The sequence below is a fragment of the Pagrus pagrus genome, assembly GCF_965226575.1.
Source record: "Pagrus pagrus genome assembly, chromosome: 21".
NCBI lineage: Eukaryota > Metazoa > Chordata > Actinopteri > Spariformes > Sparidae > Pagrus > Pagrus pagrus.
The window spans coordinates 1-7,883 of NC_140208.1; the positions used below are offsets into that span (position 1 = coordinate 1).

At 36.8% G+C, this 7,883-nt stretch overlaps 1 long non-coding RNA gene across 8 annotated transcripts; it reads right to left on the reverse strand.

Moving 5' to 3' along the window:
- Window positions 1–467: 467 nt before the first annotated feature.
- Window positions 468–5,358, reverse strand: LOC311250269. Of its 8 annotated transcripts, XR_014621255.1 has the most exons (8): window positions 5,268–5,352; window positions 4,879–4,931; window positions 4,594–4,775; window positions 3,846–3,996; window positions 3,606–3,692; window positions 3,398–3,510; window positions 3,061–3,305; window positions 469–1,467 (listed from the first exon to the last, which is right to left on the reverse strand). It is a non-coding gene; the product is annotated as an uncharacterized lncRNA (long non-coding RNA). The 8 variants fall into 8 exon arrangements; XR_014621252.1 differs by having other exon boundaries at window positions 468–1,467; window positions 4,594–4,931; window positions 5,268–5,353; XR_014621253.1 differs by having other exon boundaries at window positions 4,879–5,355.
- Between the last annotated feature and the right edge of the window lie 2,525 nt (window positions 5,359–7,883).

Consider the following 7,883-nt stretch of genomic DNA (forward strand, 5'->3'; position numbering starts at 1 on the left):
TTCTTTACTTAGCTGCTTTTTTCTTGCCATAATACAAATTCTAACAGTCTATTCAGTAGGACTATCAGCTGTGTATCCACCTGACTTCTGCACAACACAACTGATGGTCCCAACCCCATTTATAAGGCAAGAAATCCCACTTATTAAACCTGACAGGGCACACCTGTGAAGTGAAAACCATTTCAGGTGACTACCTCTTGAAGCTCATCAAGAGAATGCAGAGTGTGTGCAAAGCAGTAATCAGAGCAAAAGGTGGCTACTTTGAAGAAACTAGAATATAAGGCGTATTTTCAGTTGTTTTACACTTTTTTTGTTAAGTACATATTTCCACATGTGTTAATTCATAGTTTTGATGCCTTCAGTGTGAATCTACAATGTCAATAGTCATGAAAAGAAAGGAAACTCATTGAATGAGAAGGTGTGTCCAAACTTTTGGTCTGTACTGTAAATGTGTATACTGTACATATATGTGTATACTGTATGTACATATATGTGTATACTGTACATATATGTGTATACTGTACATATATGCCCAGGTAAAAACATACTATACTTTAATTATACTTTTACAGACTGTACTAAGTACACATTTAGTATGCTGTATGCTTTTTTTGTCGCCTTTATGTGTAATTAAGTGTGCTCAAGTACTAATTAAGTAGTACTTAAGTACACTTAAAGTGTAAATAGTATGTTAAATTGGAACAACTTTTTACAAACTTTAAGTTTACTAAAGTACACCTGCGCAAGTACACCGTCATCTGATTTGAAATACACTTGCAGTACAATTGTATTAGACCACCAGTATGTTCAAAATATACTTAAAAGGCCTTAAAATTAAATTGATAGTTGTGTGGGATTGTATTTTTAATGCACTTAGCATTATTCTAGCATGCCTTTATAATACTTAAAGTTTACATCAAGTGCACTCTCTGACTATTTATATTACTTTTCAAGTGCACTATTACGTTAATAAAAATGCATTTATAGTGAAGTTATATCACAATTTAAGCATCAAAAAGGTATGTACTTCAAGTATAATATTATTATACTATAATGTATTTGAAGTGCAATAGGTGTTGCAGGTATTAGTACTGTATAGTACACTGTGTTAGTGGTACAGAAGTATACTTAATGTCACCACATGCACTTCGATCTACTTTCTGGTACCACTGGTACACTAAAAGAGTGCTACTCAGTTCTATGAAAGAAATCTACTTCAAATTATTGAAAAACAAAATCAAATGTATTTATATTAAAACACAAAACCTCTCAACCGAGGTATCCAGGCAATTAAACAATGCTGCACGAACATAACAGTTTGTAACAAAATAAAACAAAAAATGCAGTGAATTTACTGGAATAACGATCACAGATTAACCTCGGCGTAGCCTTCATTCTTGTGCTTCCTTCGGAGCATGGCTCAGATCTCACTGACCTCCGTATTTGGGAATTTCTCCCTCACAGCGTCTGTGAAAAATGAAGCAGGAATTAACGCTTGATTTCACATTAGGTGAAAAAATACTATACCTGAATTATACTTTTACAGCCTGTACTAAGTACTCAATTAGTATACTGTATGTTTTTTTTGTTGCCTTTATGTATAGTTAAGTGTGCTCAATAGTGTGCTAAATTGGAACTTTTTTACAAACTTTAAGTGTACTAAAGTACAGCATGCTAAATGTGTACTAAAGTTGCATGACACAGATAAAACATGGAACATGCAAACTAACATGCATGCCAAAAAAGCATAATGTATAAAATTTAGGGCCGGGACTTTAACGCGTTAATTAAGATTAATTAATTACACAAAAATTAACGCGATAAAAAAATTAACGCATTTTAATCGCACTTATATTTGCACCGCGGAACGTTTCTCACTGGATGAGTTTCAGGCGTACCGATTATACTGGAGCACAATTATTTAAGGAGTTAAAAAGCCGCCGACACTTGGGGTGCGTCTCAGCTCGGGTCAGTAAAATTAACAGGCTGACAGTGACAATCACGTGAAACTGAGGCGAACTCATTCATGGTTGCCTCTGATTATACTGATAACAGTCTACCTATTAGCTTCCAATGTAGACGCGCGACATGCGCGCTCACAACCCAAAGTGGCGCGTAGCCACGTGCATTCGGTGCGACGGCGACGCCGTTTTTTCCCCCCGTGCATGTCCGTGGAGCTGTGCGCCGCGGACGTGCACGGTTCCCTACGTTGCTGTGTCAGGCAGTTGTTTCCCACGGAGCTCTGCCCCGTTTCAAAGGTGAAGGAAGCCCTCAGTGGAGAGACGTCGCCTCCGCGATGTAGAATGTGTTTTATAGAAGAGAAACACATTTCAGGAGCTGACTTGTATCATCAGAACAGACACATGTAAACACAGACAGCTGAAAATCACTGGACATGTCTGTTGGGATTATACAAATCAACAGTGTAAAGTGGAGCTGTCAAGATGTATGCAGTAGTTAATTATTGCATATCCTACTGTACCTATCACTCCTATTGTTTTCTGATGTACAGGTGCATGAGAATGTCATGGGAGAGTTTATTAAGGCCTATGTCACTAATTCAATTCAAAAAGTGAAACTAATACATTATATATATGTCCATTACACACTGAATGAAACATCCCATGTCTTTATTTATTCAGTTTATTTTAATAGTAATAATTATGGCTAACATTCAGTGAAGACCTAAAATTCAGTATCTCCAAAAATGTAAATATTACAAAGGAACTTTTTTTTTCCTATCTTTTTTTTTTAATTCAGTCATTATTCAATGGTATACTAAAACCTATATGAAAAAAATTGCTTCTCACTGTTCTCAGGTCAAATATTTATATGCGATTAAAAATGCTATTAATTTCGATTAATTAATTACAAAGCCTCTAATTAACTAGATTAATTTTTTTAATCGAGTCCCGGCCCTAATAAAATTGTTATAAATCTCGGGCTTTATAGAGAAGAAACACCTTTATGAAAAGAAAATATACATATATCAATATACAACTGAGGAGTAAAATCAAATGTCTTGTGTTATTAAATAATGTAACAAGAAAGAAACTGTACCTTTGGAGGAACTGTTGAGCGTTGTCCCACTGGGTAGTGTATGTTGCAACAGTAGTTACTCCCGAACAGCAGGCAGGATGGCTCATAAAGGATGGAGCAGGGCAGCGGGGCCTCACAGAGGATGAAGTCGGGCTTGGGGTCTTCACAGGGGACAGAGGAGAAGGAGAAGGTCTGGGAGTCCTTCTAGCCACTAAATTCAGCTTTACTGAGGCCAACTGTGCGCCACCAAATCGTGATTTAGTGAACTGGAAAGGGAAACAATAATGATGAGTTAATTTTATGATGCAACGCATACAAACAATTCATACAAGACATTAACTACCGTGACAATATTCACCATAGCTAAACTTGGAGGGGGCGCAGGAAAGACTGCTGGGCTGCATCATCAGTTGCATCAAGGGCTGAGACTGAGACCACAGGCTGGACATCAGCAGGAGACTGAGTGGCAGGCTGCTAAAACAACAGCATTATGACATGTGCTGTAACAGCAACAGCATAACAGCAATGTAAACAGACATGTGAGATGCAATTTTTCTAAAGCTCACCTTAACAGTGTGAAATCCACAACTAGAGGCCATGAACCCTCTAAAGAGGGTGGTCTGTCCACGGGCCTGCATGGGGCGTTTCTCAATCTGAAACAGTCAGAATTGTATTCAGCCTGGAGTGAGACACTCAGTGTACAGTCCATGTTCAGATTAATACTATCTGCACCATCAGAATGACTATTTCTCATCTAGTGATATGCATGGTCATGAGTAATAGGTGGATATTTTGCTGTACTTTACCTTCTGGGAGACATCATGCCATTTGCGCTGCTTCGGGGCTGGTCTGTTGCCTCCTCCAGCAGGTCAAACCCCAGAGCTGGCGAACGTCCTCAGTCTCACCATCCACCTCCCCTACTCCCATTGCTTTGTGGCTCTTTGGTTTAGTGCTCATCTGAAGACAACATGGAAATAATAACAGTGGTTACAACTATGAATCACAGCATAGACATAGTGTGCTGAACAAGTGTGTAGGTCCTGTGAAATTCTGTGCAATTACCACATTTACAGGCAATATTTTTTGATTAATGCTACACAGCATTTTATCTTTATATTACAAAGTTGTGCTCACTTGTCCTGTGCAATTATCCAACCACGGCCATATCTATCAGTGAGAGGCGTATATCATGTATACATTTATTTATTTTGATTTCATTTATCAATTAATCAATCTTTTCCTCTACTTTTGACTCTTGAGCTGCTATTACAAGTTACTGGTGTAGGATCAATACAGGTCACGTTATCTTGTCGCTTTTGCATTCAGATACTGTACTGACATGAGTATCCTGTATCTGCAGACATGAACAGCGTTCATACAAGCTTCAGGTTGGCTGATGAGGTCCGTTATCTCTTGGAAGTAGTTTAAATCGAAATCATAAACTAAGCCACTAGACGACCGGTTAACATGTAGGCTAAACCAGTAGACTGTACAAGTGTACTAAGCAAAACAACTGAACACTGAATGTGAACAGGTAAACACGTGTTGACCTACGGTCCCAGACCGGACGGGAGAGCGCAGGGGAGTCCGTTTTCCTCCTGCGCTGGAGCCGGTTAGCTTCAGGGCTGGAGCCGGTTAGCTTCAGGGCTGGAGCCGGTTAGCTTCAGGGCTGAAGCCGGTTAGCTTCAGGGCTGGAGCCGGTTAGCTTCAGGGCTAACACCCTTCACTTCACTTTGCTGTCAGACAGTAGTTGGTAAAACAATAGGAGAGACATTACGTGGTCTGGAGAAGCTTGTGCGTTTATTTGGCCACATACTGAACTGTACATGCACGGCTAACCTCTTCCTCTGCTCTGCTAATGTCTGCTCCAACCTCACCTGTTGCCCGCTCCACTACACACACACACACACACACACACACACACACACACACACACACACACACACGCACTGCTCCTCTTCATCATGTAATATTACACTGTGCTACTGAAGCACATACACACAGGCGTAACGCTGCCGCTGCCAAGAGCAGTAATAACAGGTTAACTTACAGTTACAGTAGCTGTAAGACTGAGTTAGCTAACGTTAACGTTGGTTATCTGGCTACGATGACTGAAGTTGCTGAAACACGTCATGACTCGCCAACGAAATCATAAAATTAGTGTGACGAATGGAAATATAGAATGTATGACCATTCAATCAGAAAATAAAAACACTGAATGTACTTACCGTGAATCAGAAGTAGGCTTGTGCTTGCTTCCCTTCGCAACGGAGACGTTAGCGGGTCAATAGCGTTCAACAGCAACGTGACCCGAATGAAGCGCCGTGAATGGTGGAGCTCAAAGAGGCGGAGCTGAGCGCAGTGCGCTGATTGGACGACAAAGATGCAAACGTTGCTATTTGAATTAGGCGCCTTTCTTCCAAACAATATTTGAAAAAAATCCCTGCTCAGATTGACTATAATGTACTGTAACAGTGTGTTTTTTCCATAGGCTAAATAAACTTATATCTTTCTGACAATCAATTATTTGTGCATTAATAGATAACTGGGAATGAAATGAAAACAAATGTACTAGCACATACATGCAATATGTAGAAAGTGTATTGCTAAGTAATTACTCCTTTCATAAGTACTACACTACATTACCACTGTTAGAACTATTTAATATACATTTTATGAAGAAGTACGGCTTAAAACAAACTCAACTTTATTTGCACTTTTTAAAGTGTACCTAAATTCATTTCCAATTAAGTGAAACTATAGTGGACTTTAATAAAGCATACTAACTGTGTATTACAAATTACTTGAAATCAGTATGCTTTTATTATGAATTCTAATATACTACTATAAGTACTTTGAAATAAAATATACTTAGTAAAAGTATATTTTAGAACAATTTAAAACAGACTTACATTAAAGTAAATTTTTAATAAGTGTGCCTAAGTTCACTTCCAATGATGTTAAATTTAAGGGCACTTTAATAAAGTATACTAACTATATATTACAAATAAGTATGCTTTTAATAAAAATACTAATCTACTACTATAAGTGCTTTGAAATAAAGTATTCTTTGTAAAAGTATATTTTAGAACAATTTAAAATAGACTTACAGTGAAGTACACTTTTAATAAGTGTACCTAAGTTCACTTCCAAAGAAGTGCAAATTAAGTGCACTTTAATAAAGTATATTAACCGTATATTACAAATGACTAAAAAATAAGTACACTTTTAATGAGAAAACTAATCTACTACTATAAGTGCTTTGAAATAAAATATACTTTGTAAAAGTATATTTTACAAAGTAAAATATACTTTTTACAAAGTATATCTACAATATACTTTGTAAAAGTATATTTTAGAACAATTTAAATTAGACTTACAGCGAAGTACACTTTTAATAAGTGTACCTAAGTTCACTTCCAAAGAAGTGCAAATTAAGTGCACTTTAATAAAGTATATTAACCGTATATTACAAATTACTCAAAAATAAGTACACTTTTAATAAGAATACTAATCTACTACTATAAGTGCATTGAAATAATGTATACTTTTTAAAAGTCTATTTTAGAACAATTTACAATAGACTTACAATAAAGTACAACTTTAATTATTGCATAATTAGTATGTTTAATTTTAGTATATTAAAGATGAACTTAATCACATATATTTTAAAGTACACTTTCTAAAAGTATGTATTAAATATACTACAAATGAAGCACAAAAAGTAAAAGTATATTTTTAATAACCTTTGAATGCTACAAATATATTTTTAATATAATTAAGTATAATACTTTTTCACCTGGGTGTGCATACTGTATACATATGTTCATTTACATATATGTGTATACTGTATGTACATATATGTGTATACTGTATATATATGTGCATACTGTATACATATGTGTATACTGTACATATATGTGTATACTCTACGTATATGTGTAGACTGTACATATATGTGTATACTGTATACATATGTGTATACTGTACATATATGTGTATACTGTATACACATGTGTGTACTGTACATATATGTGCATACTGTATGTATATGTGTATACTGTACATATATGTCTATACTGTATGTATATGTGTATACTGTATATATATGTGTATCCTGTATACATATGTGTATACTGTACATATATGTGTATACTGTACATATATGTGTATACTGTATGTATATGTGTATACTGTATATATATGTGTATCCTGTATATATATGTGTTGAGCACACATCAGTAAAACTCATCAAATCAAACAGCAACAGGTCGTCAGAGAGCAGTTATGATCTGAAAACAACAACACGTCTGCTTCTGATGGAAAGTGAAGATGAATTTTCTCAACAGCATCACACACACACACACACACACACACACACAGTATCAGTATGATAATTGACTGGGCTGTAAGTGTCTCTCACACACAAATAAGACGAGGTCACGACCTCAGAGTCTCACATCACAGCTTCGTCCCACTGGACGCCTCCGACACACACTTCACACCTGAGTGTGTGTGTGTGTGTGTGTGTGTGTGTGTGTGTGTGTGATATTTTAATAGCAGTGAGGCTGCAGGTAATTACAGTCAGATTGTGTCTGCAGCAGGAGAGAGAGGATATGAGTCCACACAAACACTGTGAGTGTGTGTGTGTTTGTGTGTGAGAGAGTGTGTGTGTGTGTGTGTGTGTGTGTGTGTGTGTGTGTGTGTGTGTGTGTGTATGTGTGTGAGAGAGTGTGTGTGTGTGTGTGGTTTGACCTTTGACCTCCTCACTTGATGCTGATACAGTCATTAAAGGAGCCGTCCGTCATGTGTCAGCTGTCAATGGAAGTGTTGTCGCTCTCAGG